Below are 16,502 nucleotides of genomic sequence, written 5' to 3'. Positions count from 1 at the left end.
TCCTATCTAATTGTACATTTTGGATCATGACAGAATTTGTCCATGACCATGCTCTTTACTTATAGTTAAGTATCATGGCACTTTGGCCTGCCCATTTCAATGCCAGGATAGCTCACTGCTTGCCCTGGGTCCAGTCATTCTTTAGGCCCCTGCTTTTAGGGATGTAGGAAGTAAGGGCAACTGAGGCCTAAGTCAAGAGAACAGATGCCCAGGGGATGAATATCATTCAGAGTCAATTAACTCCCAAGTTACAAAAGCATAGCATTAACTGTCTTCCTATGTCTAGACAAAAAGGACATTGCTCTAAGTATGCAAAGAACTTAAGGAGAAGAGTAAAGCGATATTTACAAGTTAACAGAGAACAAAGAAAGAGATTACAAATAAACACAGAGGAATGAGAGCACTGTGATGGGAGTAACCTAAGCTCCCTGTGGCAAGGCAGAAAGGACAAACCAATGTTATCCTACAAGTGGCTACAGAGTATTCTTATGAACCCTATTTCACATGATTAATGGAAAATGTCCCTTTATAACTCAGTATCAGGTATACATGGTTTATTATTTTTTTTTAATTTTATGCAGTTATTTAAAATGGTGTTAATTATAGGTTTTGTGAATTCAAAATACCAACACTATATTTTTCACAAAGTTTCTGCTTCCCTTTACTTTTGTCTTAGAGTTCTCTCCCATCTAGACCTTTGTAAATTCAGTTCTATAGACCAGTTTTCAGGTTCTATTGTATTTAACCATTTTAATTATCTTGATACGAGTTGAATGTTTAAAGTTAGAAGAACTTTGATTAAAGTAAAAGTATTGAATCTTTACCCCTTGGTTAATACATGAAAAATTATGTAACCAGAGATAAACTGAAGTACAAAAGAAAATATACAATTTTTTCAATAAGTTCCAGAGACAGTATTGGCACAATAAGATTTCCAGATTCCATGTCCTTCTGTAAACAGCTGGTATGAACCATTTGAAATTGTTAGCATCAGCAGTTTTGATCTCTAATTGTGTAACTCACTTTCAGGGTTCATTTTCGGTTGATTCTGTAATAACCTACTAAGCTACTAATTCACTCATCCAAGACACATTTATTTAGCATATACTACATGGCAAGAGCCAGACTCGATTTGAACATGTAATTGAAATAGAGCTTCCACAAGTAGGTTAGGTAGTATTGTGCAGTGTTATGGTGGTATGTGGTAGGCAAATACAGTATGACTGACTTGCATAATATTTAATATCTACTAAGTAAATGTTTTCTAATTCCATTGAATTAGAAATAGTATCATTACATTACTAATGATAGAGTTTTATACATACAATGTTCTAATACCACACCTAAAATATCCACTTCCCTCTACAAATGCCCCAAGATTAAGTGTTATTTTCATTCTTTCCACAGAACATTAATAATTAAATGTTATATAGAAAAACAAAACAGAGAAGCAAAGTTTCCACAAATTCAAGCGACTGTGGAAAGATTCATGTCAGAAGTAATTTCTTTACTGTAACGTATCTGTGTAAAATAAAATATTTTTGACAAAGCAATAGGTTAGAGCCCCAAGGATTTAGCATCTTCTGTTAACACTTGCCATATTTAGCTGTTTTGTTTAATTTTAATTACATTATTACATCTTATGTTTTAACTTTATCATATACAAAATGGATAAATGGTGTCTTTTCACACTTTCCATCATTGTGAAGAGGTAGGATAAAGCATAGAGATATTTGGTTAAAATATTTACTAACATTAACAGCATGTTTTTTTAATAGAAATGTTTATTGGAAAGTATAATGGAAAGGAAGAGAAACTCCCCAGTTAGGGAGGAACTTATTATGGCTAATTTCTCATTAACATCTTTTATGTAACAAAGTTTCTTTTCAAAGTGATATGTAAAAGATCAAGGTGGTCTGTCTCCTTTCTTTTCATTTTCCTATGCCTAGGTATCATTTGGGATATGACTCTGAGGCCCCAGCATCAGTTGATCACCAGTCAATCATTTTATAAAATCAAGTGAACTAGTTAGCAGCTTTTTAAGAGTTTAGAAAAATGCTTTGGGAACAGACGGACATAAAAAGTTTGTGCATAAAGTAGGATACATCATAAAAGATCGATTAGCTGGAGGAGAAACTGGGATCTGTGTTCTTGATGATATCTATGACTTGGTTAAGTGACTGGACACACAGAACTTTTCTTTGTAAAACGTACAATAACATCAATGTTACAATGTTGTGCTTTGTTGGTCTGTGTGTCATCTTTAGGGAATGAACATTTGTTCATGTTTTTTTTCTTCTTTTCTATGACTAGCTTCTAGTTTTATACTAGTCACACGATGTGCTATACTTTAACATCATGGTAGAGGAAGAAGAAAGGAGTGATAAAAGATCTAAAACATTTGGAGTACAATATATTTTCTAGTACTTGTTCACTTCTATTACAAATAGAATAAAGTAGAATAACCCGAGGCTGCTCAGATCAGAACTGTACCTCTTCCACCCAGATCCCCAATTTTCCAGTAGCTAGGTAGTCACACCCAGAAACTGCCCTCAGCGCCATGTAATCCCATGAACAGCCAACATCCAGAGACTATAAAACCAAGCTCCTGGAAGCGACATCTAATAACCTAGTTCTCCCTCTTGGAGAACCTGACAAGCTACCGAGTCTACTGCCCGCAAGGCAGAGCATGGCAAAGCTCCCCATAGCATATTCATATCCCAAATACAGTAAAAGATATGGCAAGCTACTGAGAGTATCCCTCCCGCACGGCAGTCTGGCAAGCTACCCATGGCATATTCGATATGCCAAAAACAGTAACGATAGGTCTCATTCCCCTGACCCTAAAAGAGCCTCCAATCGTTGGGAAAGATGAGTAAGGAGAGGCTGCTAAAGTCTCAGGGATAAGTGTAATCGAGACGTTACTGGTGCCTGCTCAAGTAAATCAAGGAACAATGGGATGACAGTGAAAGGGACAGTGAATGGAGTAATGAGTTATTTGGGGAAAGGAAATAGCTATCTTAGGCCACATCCTAAGGAAGATATTTTGGAGCATGTGGCATGAGGAAATGAAGAAGCAAATAGAAAAAAAAAGAAAATCATATAGTTCTTTGGATGATAGTAGTATTTATTAATATGAGAATGTGTTTGTCACATCAGATCCATCCTGGTGAAGAGCAATTAGGAAAAAAGAATAGCAAATAAAATGTTCCTGAGAAGTGTTCTTAGTTTATTGGAGGGATAACCAAGAGATAGTGAAACCAGTGGGATAAGTAGAAGTGATATTGGTAGCATAATCATTATCAGAGAGTATATTTCGTTTGTGGAAAAAAATATGATCTCATAAGCTAATAGAAACACTTCACTATATTTTTTTATTAAATCACCATGTGGAAAGTTACAAAGTTCTCAGGTTTATATGTCAGTTATACAATATTCAAACACTCATCCCTTCACCAGTGCCCATATTCCACCACCAGAAACCCCAGTATACCCCCGGCCCCCACCCCCTACCCCCTACTGTATAACTAATGAATTTCACTTCATTTTTTCTTTACCTTGATTACATTCCATAATTCAACACAAAACTTACTATAGTTGACATAACTTTCTCTCTCTCTTTTTTTTTTCCTTTTTCCTTTTCCCTTTTTTTTTTCTTTTCCCCCCTCATCCCCCTTCCTGCGCCTCATAGTATGGTGTACGCCACGCCGTGTCGGCCAGCGTGGGGCTTTTGCTTAGTTCACAGTCCAGAGGTGGCTGCTACATTAAAAATTCAATATTTCAACAAAAACTTACTGTTATTATTTGGAGTTTCCCCCCCAAGTCAGACCTGTTCAAATGGAACCGTTTCACATTGCTGACAGTTATAAATGTTAAGTAGGTTTTGGATTTCTGTATAAAGTCCAGGGAAAATTCTGCCAGAAATTACATAGCCCAGCTCACAGTCCCAGTGCATTGCTGTAAGAAGTCTCTGAATTCAAAGTCTTTAGGCGCAGAGGGTCCGATTCGCGCTCAGCGGCTCCGGATTTATCTGGGCCGAGGGCGTGCCGGTTACGCCCCCTTCCCATGAGTTCCTGGGAGACCCAAAAGTAAAATCCGAATACCTGTGGGTTTGGAGTCACAGAAGATGGCGCCTGCCACATGGGTGCCGCCAGCCCGCCGCTTTCCGTGCAGGAAGACAGGGTGGGGAGGAAAAAAATCCACCCCCGGCAGCACAGAGTTGTAGCCCAGTTCGGTGTCCCAGTGCATTGCTAACGGACGCTCCGCTGGATGCCCGAATGTGTTACATCTTTGGAATCAAAGTCTTTAGGCGCAGAGGGTCCCAACACTTCACTATTATTTGGAAACAAGTAGAAGCCAGTGAACATTGACTAGAATGCATATGACTTGACTTTCATTTTTATATAATCACACTATTGAATAAGGAAAAAAACATTAGAAAGTGCACAAGTACAAGGACATCAGATACTGGACCAGGATGAAGAATTAACTCATTTATCTGAAGAAGTGGTTTCCAAATTTGCAGACTATTGCCAGTACACAGAAATGCTCTACTACTCCACAAAACACAGTACATCTGGATCACGTGGTAGTTCCATTATAATATGACATATAAATATTGATTTATATTTTTTAAAAAAATATGTTTTCATTACTTCCACCTTAGTGGTCTGTAAATATTTCTTTAACTATCTCCAATCTTCAGGTATACAAAGTTTTTTTTTCTTTGTGGGTCACACCCACACCCAGTGATGCTCAGGGATTACTCCTGGCTCTGCACTCAGGAATTACTTCTGGTGGTGCTTGGGGGACCATATGGGATGCTGGGAATCGAACCCGGGTTGGCCATGTACAAGGCCAATGCCCTACCTGCTGTGCTATTGCTCCAGCCTCAGGTATAAAAAGTTTTTTTTTTTAATGTTGAGAATATATAGATTTGGAGTTAGCAGTGAAGTGAGGCAAATGGCAAAGGTTAAAATATATGATTTCCATTGTAGACAAAAATGGAAGCAAAGTTAATAAAGTCTAGTGCTAATAGGATCCACAGAAAAACCTGTGACCAAAAAAAAATGAAATTTTTCATGGGTTTTGATTTAATCTACCAAGAGATGACTCTTGGAATGGGGCATGGCCCATGATAGGAGCTTAACATTTGTAGAGGTAAATCAATGGATGAGTAGAGTTGCTATCAGAAAATTCTTTGACAGAGATAAAGTTTGCACTGGAATCAAGAGTCTTATTTTGGTCAAGTTGATTTTCAGTTCATCCAAGTGAAAATTTTGAAAATGATATTTGTGTCTCTGAGTCTGTATTAGTGGTTGGAGATACAGATCTGGCCATCTTCTGTTTGCAGATGCTGTTTAAAAAACCTTGGAATCATCTAAAATATGAATAGAGGGGGGGGGAAAAAGTTTACGAATTGAGCCCTGGTGTGCTCCAAAGTTTAGTGGCCCCAGGTGAAAGGCAGAGTATGTAAGGAAGGATAAGCAGGATAAGCAATGAAGGATAACCAAAAATAAGATAAGGAGAGAACACAGAGAGTGATTTTCTAGGAGCCAAGTAGCCAAGCATAGTCTATTTCAGGAAGGAGAGCCTGGTCACTTTGACAAATGTTGCTCATTTTTATCTAATATGAGAATGAAAATAGACTTCTTGATTTAATAATGATCTTAACTTCTCCCCCCACCTGTTCTTTATGCCTCTAAAAAACATGTGTTGTTAACTTGTTCTCACAGTATTATGAATTGTTATGTAATATTATAAAGTACTGTAATTATTATAAATTGTTATGGGACCCAGCCCCGGCAGCCGACCTCCACTACCCAACTGCCCCCTTGCTCCAGGCCATTTTCCGTACTGCGCAGCTGCAAAGCATCCATGCAAACACTTCCTACCCATTTTTGGAAAATGGGCACTGGTGGAGGGATGGGCACTTGACCACTGTATGACTGAAATGCAAGCATGAAAGTTTGTTAAGCCTATAACTGTACCTCACAGTAATTCACTAATAAAAAATGTTTTTAAAAAAGAAAAAAAACACTTTCTACCTGTTTTCCATAATTACCACACCATATTTGATGGAGTTCAGACAGTAGGCAACAAATCATAGAGAGTAATGTATATATTTATATGTATATATACATACATGTGTATATATGTATATGTATTTATATATGTATATATATGTTTATATATGTATGTATATATATATGCATAGGAGAGCCCGGCAAACCACCAAGAGTATCCTGCCCACATGGGCAGAGCCTGGCAAGTCACCCATAGCATATTCGATATGCCAAAAACAGTAATGATAGGTCTCATTCCCCTGACCATGAAAGAGCTTCCAATCATTGGGAAAGACGTGTAAGGAGAGACTGCTAAAATCTCAGGGCTGGGAGGAATAGAGATGTTACTGGTGCCCATGCGAGTAAATCAATGAACAATAGTATGATAGTGACAGTAACAGTAGTACAGTATTATATCTTGCTCCCACATTATTATAAATCCCAGGCACCTTAATATATACTCCATATTTTTTTTCTGAAGTGTAAGTAGTGGTTCTTCAAACCATGATATTTGGATACACTTCCTATAAGATGGAGTTGTGCTTATTTGTTAAGTGACAAAAAAAATCCAAGACCATTTTTCAAATGCATTTTAGTCACAATCAATTTATTCATGTAATGATACTTTTTTTTACTATTGGTTCATTATTTTGAAGTTTGGTCACTTTTACTCTATATGTTTCAAACAATGACTTCTAATACAGCAAAAATCCACCTTTGAAATTTACATCATCAGATTATTACTCTTCATTCTTGGCTTCTGTAACAGACCCACATTTCACTCTTCTTCATTTCTGAAGATTTTAGCTTCTACCTCTGTGCTATTTCTAATCTTTCTCCCGATAATTATTGGTTTCTATATCCTCATCAATCTTTACATGTTGATTACTAATGATATGGGCTTTTTCTACCTGTTGTTGATTTTCCTCCTTCTATGAATTGTATCAATTCTATGTATACACTTAGGCTATAAAGATTGATATTTGATGAAAATTATAATTGCACAGTTCATTATGTAACCCTTTGCAAAAGGCTACCTCTATATCTTTGTGCCTTCTTATTTCATGCACTTACTTTATGACCCTCAATCTTATTTTCTAATTTTTAACCTGTCAGTGAGATGGAAGTGGAAGGAGGGTGAGATGGGGAATGTGGAGGAGGAGGAGGAGAAAAAGGAGGAGAGTTTCTCTATTGTTCATTAGATTCAGGGTGGGCGTAGGGGGGGGGGGAATCCCAGTTGGAATTTTGCAGCAGATGCCTTTGTCAAACTCTTAATATCTCACTTGACTTTAATCGTTCAGTATACTCTGCTTAACTGCTTTCTAGTCATCTTTAAAATACATGGTCTCATTTGATTTTAAGCTATGGTTCTGATCAAAATACTGGATCTGAGAGAAAACTTGACTTGCTTAAGGTCATGCATCCAATAAGTCAGAGGCAAGTAGAGACAACAGATCTTCTGACTCTGAATGCACTTTTTTTTATTGACGTTAAATGCTTTGTTCAAAATAGCCAGTGGTTAAAATAGCTGCCTTGGCTTTCTGCCCAGGAATAGTGCTAAAATACCGTGGCGAGTCAATAAATATTGTCACCAATGTTGTCTGTGGTGACGGTTGTGGCAGCAGATCGAGAAATTGCTGAATTGTCCTAATGGATGCTTTTTTTTTTTTTTTTAGATTGGCAAACAACACGTTGCCTGTTTACAGCATAGAGACCACAATGGAGAGCTAGGTGGGTGATGATTTATGCTAAATCCTTCCACAATATGCTGAACACGACAACCACAGCTAAGTGAGTGGCTCATTATACACTGTCAAATCCAATCACAGCCACGATGGACTTTGCTAGCACGAGCAACTTGTGGCTGCCGAGGCACTGAAACCACTACTGAATTTCAGCAAATAGGCTGCGATGTAGCAGAAAAGGCATATTCACTGAGTCCTATTTGCAAATGTCTTGTATGTTTCTCTTTGCCAGTTTAGAAACAGCCTTCCGATAGCCCCAGCCCAGCACCAGAGATGACTGTTCCTTGGGATTCACTTCTCTTGTGAGTGCTTTCCCCTTGGGCCACATCTTTTGGCTTGAAGGGTTTTGTAAAGGTGGGTCTGCCTCTGAAGCAGAGCGGAAACTGCGGCTCACCTATGGAAATGGTCTGAGACTCCCTCCTTCCCTCTCCACCAGATTGCCACGCCACACACCACCCCTTTATCTTTTACCACAGCACAGAATCCAGGTCTGGCATTTCCGCCTACAGGAAGATTGGGAAGCAGCGGGAATGCACATTGGCTTTCTGCTGTCTGATTTATTATTAGGCACGTTTTTCTCTCCGTTGAATTATAATAATCTGGATGGCAAAATCCTGGATTTATCTTTTGACTCAAGTCTCTATGAGCCATAATATTCCCTTTGCAAATATTCATCAAAAGAAATGCATGATTTTTGAAAAGTTCCGTAATTCACCTTGGATTGGGACTTCAACTTTCATGCCTTCATCTAGCATCTAAAATGATACATAATAAGTTGAAGCCATGTAATTGCTTAGTGAAGAAACAAGGGTATGAATGATTCCACCAATCAGATGTTTCCCGGTGGTCCAGGTAAAGGCTCCGCAAACCTTTCCAACCATCAGAGACAGAAAAGTAATGTAATTCCAATCTTTCTTCTTCAGACTACCAGAAATAATGTGCTAAAAAAGCAGTTGTTTGTTTTGGAAGGAAACAGATAATCCAAAGCTATTTTCTTTATTTTATATTCAAATGTCTATAAAACGGGAAAACACCAGAGACCTATTCATTGCTCACAAATGATCTATGGGGTAATAATGTGCTTGCTTTTCCAGCTGTGATGCACTTTGGTACTATCCTGGGTTTAATTGAAAATATGCTGTGACCTTGGTTTTGTTCACTGGGCATGGGAGGGTATAATTGGCATGAGGTCTCTGAAGAACTCCCTTTTAACGAATGTCATTTGGCTAATTTGGGGTTGCCTGTGGGAAATAATGTGTGAAGTCCTGTAGAACAAGATGCATTTTATTTGCATGCAGTTCACGAGAAGCTAATTATTTTTTTTTAAATAATAACTTTTTGTTTTGCCATACCTATTTGTTGAATTCTAAATGCTGTCAGTATGATAATAGTATTGTCCCTAACAGTCTCATGTTTCATCATAATTAAATAAACAGCTTGTGAATTGCAGTCCAAAAAATGTCTGTGTTCCACTCTTAACTTAAGGGGTTTCCATAGAAACCGTGGGCAGCAAGTTTAACTGACATTTATTGGACTTGAGGCGATGTGCAGCATTGATAGCTCTATGTTTTTCTCTCTGTCACTCAGTGTATGTCTCCTCTTTCTTTGACCCTTGCGAGGTTCTCTTTCCCCTTAATCTCCCTCTCCTTTTCCTCCTCCCCTTTCTCTTATTAGCAATGAGGAAGTAATTTGGACTCAGTTAGATTTAACAAATGCAATAATACTAAAATGAGCTCTGATACTTAAGTGTAATTGTGTTATTAGCTGGAAATGTTTTTCTTCAAAAACAAAAGAATTGAGAGTGACTACTTACAGAGCACACACTGGCTGCCTGTTGAAAGTTTGCAGTCTGCACATCATGCTCAACGTCCTATCCCCAGCGATACCCAACGTTTCCTGCATTTAATCCACTCATTCCGATGTTTCTCCTGGGTCCTAAATATTCATCTTTTAAATGGAGCACAAAATCAATGTTTGTGGAATCATATTCTGAAAGAAGGAATTTATTTATGAGATGAAAAACAAATGGACTCTATGTTGTAAATCTACTGTGTGCTTTAAATATGTTGTTCCATTTAAATAAATGGGTCTTCCACTTAGATTGTCTTAACAGCATTCACTCTCAGGTAATGTCTTGGAGGGAAAATGTATAAGGAATGGATAGTTGAAGTTCAGGCCCCACCACTGGCTGTAAAGCCAGGAGTGTGTCTCTTAGCTATTCTGTCTTGAATTCCAAAGACTGTATGAACATAAGTACTTCTAAGAAATGGACTTTCCTTAGAATTAGATATAATGATGTAGCCAGGACACAGTATTGGTGATGTTTTTTTACACCCCTTTACAAATGAGTGAAATGAGTCATCAAATTGACAAGTAAGTCATTTATTTAATGACATCAAATTGACAAGGAAGTCCTTTATTTAAAACTGTATAACTAGTATGAAGCAGATCTGTGCAGTGCCTTGGTTAAAAAGCATGACTTCAGGCAGATATGGGATCAGTTACTAATTGCATGATTTACAGTAAGTGACTCTCTAAGAGAATATTTACTCCATTCACTTATAAGGATTAAATTAAATTGTGTACATAAAACACTCATTACTTTTGCCCCAGAGAAGCTCTTCATCTTCTTCCTACCCCCACATTTCTGATTTGTTTGGTTTTGAAACTGATCAGTCCAAAATCTGTCTAACATTTGCTGCTTAAAACTATCATAGAATTCGTATATTCTCTCCAGTTACCTTGGTCAAAGAGAAAATAAAGACTTAATAAAATACCCATATTTTGGCTCATGAAAAAAGATCAGTCATTGACAAAATATCAGTGAATGGAAGAGTAGGTAGAGATTTTACTTAGTTGGCTAAGAATTGTTACTTTACTTTATTTATTTTTAATTAAATTTATTTTTTTAATTGAGGTTCTGTGATTTACAGTGCTCTTATTATTGATTTCCCATGCACATAATTCTGACACCACACCATCATCAGTGGATTCACCTCCCTCTAGCAAAGACCATAATGCCTCTCCCTTTAACCCATCCCTCCAACTCAATTGTGTTGATTAGTTCTCTGGTGTTGTTTTTGGTCCTTTGTTACTCTCTTACTATCCGTCTTTAGGTCCCACATAGGAATGGGATCATTCTGCATCTATAGGTTTTTATTTTAATGAAAACTGTTGAAACAGAGTATATCCTTTATAGATTTTAAATTATTATTTCATGGAAGAAATGTTGGTTTACAGAAAGAAAATATTAATGTTTTACAAAAATAATATTAACACTAGATGGCCATCACCAAAGTATCAATATCCTCCCATCAGAATCCATTGAAATCTTTCAGTCCACTTTCTGCCAATTCTCACCTCAGTAATCTCAGTTCTATAGTCAGAAGCTAAGGATTTTCACTGGTCTTCATCTTTTCCTGTGTTTTGTTTCTTTATACTGTACATGTGAATAAAATCATTCAGTATTTGTCTTTCTCATTCCAAAAGTCTTATTAATTTGGTACAGGTAATCACAAGTTCTAATGCTTAACACCAGGAGATTTTTTTTTTTTTGATTTTTTTGGGGGCGGGGCGGTCACATCATACCTGGCGATGCACAGAGGTTACTCCTGGCTCTGCACTCAGGAATCACCCCTGGTGGTGCTCAGGGGACCATATGGGATGCTGGGAATTAAACCCGAGTAGGCCGCGAGCAAGGCAAATGTCCTACCCGCTGTGTGATATCACTCCAGCCCCAACACCAGAAGATTTAGGTTAATTTTTCGAATGAATTTTAAGAGGAAGAAACTTTTGGAGAAAAGAAGAAAGGAAGTAAGAACAGGTTAGATGCAAAGTCTGTGATTTGTAGATCAGTGGTTAGGCCATTTTCATAGGAGCCAAAAGGAAATTCAAAAGTATAGTTCTCAATCCCAGGGACAGGATAGATATTGATTTTTCACAGTAGTAAGCTTTATTTGGAAACAAGGTCTGGGATAGTTAGGGAAGAAAATTAAAAAGAATAAAATATTAAGCAGAGATACCACGAGCACCTAGTGAATTCAGAAAAGATTATGCAACTAGGACTGTGTAACCAGGAATGATTGCTTAAGAAAGTGAAGTCAAATTCAAACACACTTGTATACACCCACAAGCACGTGCATGTATGTAGGATAAGTCATAATAAACTCTTCTTTAAGTTACAATAATTTTATGGCACCAGGAGTTTATACTGAGAAATAATGTGAATTCTACCACATTCACTTATTGTATGCTTTTGCTTGCTATATTACAAAGGATCCACCTTGTGTTGTATTTGAAAGAATTTGAAAGATTTGAAAGAATCTGAAAGAATCCCTTTAAGCTACTTTCTTCATTTTGTGAATAATAGTTTAGCACAAACTAAATATATAATCCCTAAGGGCAGTTAGCCTGGTACCCCAACATAATGGAACCTCACAATGCTGGGAATGCATAAGAGTAAGAAAAGGGTGCTACAGAAAACCTTTGGAGGTGTGAGACATTCCCCCATCTTGTATATGGCAGATGACATATGATATTGCCCAGTGAGTGAAATATAAACCCTTTTTGTTTTTTAAAGTGAAAGTGAGTTGTAAATAGAATTTTCTAATATTTTTCTTCAAGGTGCTAATGCATATTTTGATAGATTCGAAGTTGGGTAGGAGTAAGAAAAGGAACCTCTCTGGATTATCTAAAGTAGGATCAGCAAATATCTTCTAGTTCAAAGAAAAAACATTTCAGGCTTAGCATGGCACATAGTTTACTACAGATACATATTTTTAAGTTAATGTGAAATCAGCCATAACTTATATACAAATGTGTTAAATATAGTATATATTATATATAATAATGCTATATTAATGTGCATGAATGTGTTCTAGTAAAACTTTATTGACAAAAACAGATAGTGGACCAAATTTTGCCTATAAGATGTAGTCAACAACTTAGCTTAGGACGTGTCACCTCCTACATCTTCATTCATATTAACTTTCTATTCAGATGACAGTTTTTGCCAAAATGAAAGGACAAGGATCACTATGTTGTTTGCATTTGAATAAGTTTCTATTATATCTATTTTGTATGATTTGATTAATTTCATTTAATTAATTTAATTTCTAACAAAATCTGTGAATGTGTATAATTTATTTACAATGGATATTTATTTACAATGAGGGAGTTTGTGATTTTGTTAAGTTTATAACATTAAGAACAATACATTGGCCATGAAAAGCTATCAATTAAATAAAAGGAATAAGGGGAATGTGGCAGGATATAGATGACACACATATTGTAATTTACTATTATTTGATGGGTATTTTGTCACACTAATTTTTTTTTGTGTGTTTTGGTTCACATCCTCCTGTACTGAGGTCTTACTCCTGGTTTTGTGCTCCTGGATCACTCTTGGAGGGATTCGTGGGACCGTATGGGGGCAAGGCATTGAACGGTGGTCAACCACGTGCAAGACAAGTACCCAACCCATCAAACTATCTCTTTAGCTCATCACACTTGCATTTTCTTAAAGTTTTATCTTTCCAGTATTCCTCTGGCACAGCAAAAAAACAGAGTATATTCACTTTAGAGAAAAATGGAATGGTTTGCATTTCTGTAGCCCAGCAACCAACATCTATACCATATTTGAATCTGATTGTTATCCTTGTATTATTTTCAGTCGGATCATACTCTCTCAAAAACATCCTTCAGCCAATAAAGATGGGGGAAATAAGTAACCAAAAAGTAATATTTATTACAAACACATGGGGAAAATGTTACAGAATCACAAAGTGTGTGGTTCCTTATCTCATTTTTATATACATCTAACAACTCCCATATTTGTAAATGAGACATTGCAGACAAATTAATATAAGTAAGTGTCAGGAGTTCTTGATTTGTGTATCAAGATGCTAATCAAAGTTTGTTCATACTGTAACTGAGTTCTCGTTTTGAAAGGTTCCATGGTAACCGAGAACAAATGTTTTATTAAGGAAAACTGTGTATAAAAATGGACTTGGTTCCAATATGTGTGGCTATGTTTAGCATGGCACCTAGCAAAATGAGAAATAAGAAACCGATTTCTAAATGTCCACACTTCTTGTATAATTTCCCCTTTTGTGGGCATTAAAGGGAAACAAAGAAATCCGTGATTACAGTCATTTCCATTATCTGGCATGGCATCACCAGGGTTTCCTCATTATGCAATGTTAACAGTGTTGAGGTTACTTGAAACCAGCTCCACTTCCAATTAGGAGGCCATCCCTGCTATCTGCATTCTGATTAAATGACGTTGCCTGGAAATCACACAGTCTACTCTGTTTCCTCCCCTTGTTCAGATCTCATAAACACAGACTCAATTAAAGAGAATTTCCTTATCAGTTTTTTGTGGGTCATTTTGGTGAATTTATTTACCTCCTAAGTCATGCTGAAAACTGGAAGGCAGTGGTTCTGAGATCTTCATTAGAAGTCAGGATTAAATGCACAGAGCTTCCTCTTGTTGTTTTCAAGGCTCAAATACACAGGAGTGAGAACATAGAGCATCCTATGTCAGGCCAGGTATCAAGGGAGTGAGTGAAGTATAAAGGGAGAGTTGTAGGGTAAGGATTACAGAGCAGAAAAAAGGGATCAGGATTTTATATTACCCTATGCTTTTGGTAAAAATAAGTCTATATTCTCATTATTTCATACCTTGATTACTGAAATGATGTAATTTTCAGGTCTTAGAAAATACTCCCTCTATTCACATCCGATATCAAATTTGATTTTCCATAAATATTCTTCCCATTCCCTATAAGAAGAAAAATGAAGTACGTATCACCACCCTATCTCTTAATAGAGAATCTAAAATATTATATCTATATTTTTGCAGTCATAAGTTTTAGCTATTCTACTTTGCCCCACTGGTTTTCATGATACATTTCTAAGAAAAAGTATTTTGTGCCACTTTCTCTCTATGTTCATGCCCAACAATATATATTTTCAAAGACCACATACATCTTATGTGTTTTCCTCCTCCTATCTTCCTACCATTTCATTCCTTTCCCTGACCCCCCGTCCCATTTCTCTGTCCTCCAACCCCTGTTACTATGAGCTCCTAAAATACATTGCACCTTGTTCTGAAGCACTTTCCTTTTTTATATTGCAGTTTCTTATTTACTCAGTCATAAATTATACTTTAGTGAGATGCATGCTAAATTTACTTGGCCTTAAGTGACATTTAGTAGGCACTTAACAAATATTTGTGAATAATAAATGCTTCTGTTTTCCTCTCTTGGAATGCTTATTGAAATCCGTAAAACCTCCTAAGTTCACAGGACAGAGTCTTTACTGACTGGTCAGTCTCTACTGATTTCCTTCAAATACTAATTTAATTATGATTACCTACATAATTACTCAGTATAGTAGTATAAAACTTCAGTTCACCTTAAGACTCTATTTTTTAATATTTTACTGGTGTCACTCAGCACAATATTCCAAATATTTGATAATGAGGAATTTCTATATCTTTTTAAAATTTATTTTTTAATTAGTGAGTCACAGTGAGGGTACAGTTACAGGTTCACACACTTTCATGCTTGTTTTTCCCTCATGCAATGTTCGAGAGCCCATCCCTCCACCAGTGTCCCTTCTCCACCACCAATGAACCCAGTATCCCTCCCACCCCCCAATCCCATCTCCCCACCCCACCCCGACTCTGTGGCAGGGCATTACAAGTTTGTTCTCTCTCTCTCTTTTTGGGTGTTGTGGTTTGCAGTAGGGGTATTGAGTGGCCCTCACGTTCAGTCTCTAGTCTACTTTCAGCACACATCTCCCTCCCCACTTGGGATTTCCAATCACATTTTACTTGGTGTTCTCTTCTCTGTCTGGGATGACTTTCCCCTAGCGTGTGAGGCCAGCCTCCAAGCTGTGGAGCCAACCTCCTGGCATTATATACTACTATTCTTAGGTATTAGTCTCCTACTCTGTTATTTTATATTGATAATGAGGAATTTCTAAACGGAGGGAATTTTAGATGTGGGGAACACATCTAAAATAATATATATTTAGAACTGAAACAGCCCTGAGATTCTCTTTCTAGGATTTTACTATAAAAGAATTTCAGATACTTTTATAATTTATATATATTTATTATACACACATACTCATGTATTTATATGTATTTATGTATTATATATGACTACTGATTAAGAAATAGGTACATTTTACTTGAACAAAAAGCAAAGAACAAAATATGTGATAAAATTTTGGAAGGTGGTTTTAAGGTCTGAATGGTTCTTTAAATGATTTATTCTCTTCAGATTCCCTTGCATGACCATGTAACATAATATTTATTACAAAAATCCACATGCCCTTTGTGTACTACTATTGTTTGTTTTTTTCAGAACATATAGAAGCAATGATAAGTTGAGACAAGGTATGTTCTGAATAGTAATGGATAATTGGTGAGAAATTGCTATCAACTTCTACCCTGCCCTAAAATTCATTGAATGATGAGAACATTATCACACACTTCACTACCAACCTTTTTTTTTTTTTTAATCTGCTCACCTTGCCAAGGACTTGTGTAAAAATGACTTGTCTGACTTTCAAAAGACATGTTAGTTTCTGGCTATAATATTAGTCTGCACAAAAATACATTAAACTCTAGGTAGCAATATAAATGTAGATAGAAAAATAAAATAATTATCAGTTTCCTTTA

The 16,502-nt window shown here is 36.7% G+C and overlaps 1 protein-coding gene across 9 annotated transcripts in view; it reads left to right on the top strand.

Moving 5' to 3' along the window:
* The window catches only part of LRRC4C (leucine rich repeat containing 4C), a 1,396,500-nt gene that overhangs the window by 1,356,852 nt on the left and 23,146 nt on the right, over positions 1-16,502 (top strand). For 6 of the 9 annotated variants that reach the window (XM_055143221.1, XM_055143218.1, XM_055143219.1 and 3 more), the window contains one exon: positions 7,742-7,796. The exons of the other annotated variants lie outside the window; for them this stretch is intronic. The gene's annotated coding sequence lies outside the window, so the exon portion shown is untranslated. The remainder of the gene's footprint in view (positions 1-7,741; positions 7,797-16,502) is intronic. 9 annotated transcript variants of the gene reach the window in all.

Source organism: Sorex araneus, chromosome 6 (genome assembly GCF_027595985.1).
Source record: "Sorex araneus isolate mSorAra2 chromosome 6, mSorAra2.pri, whole genome shotgun sequence".
In the NCBI taxonomy this organism is placed as follows: domain Eukaryota; kingdom Metazoa; phylum Chordata; class Mammalia; order Eulipotyphla; family Soricidae; genus Sorex; species Sorex araneus.
The sequence above is the reverse complement of the archived record's forward strand: the minus strand, read 5'-3'. Positions and strand labels throughout refer to the sequence as shown.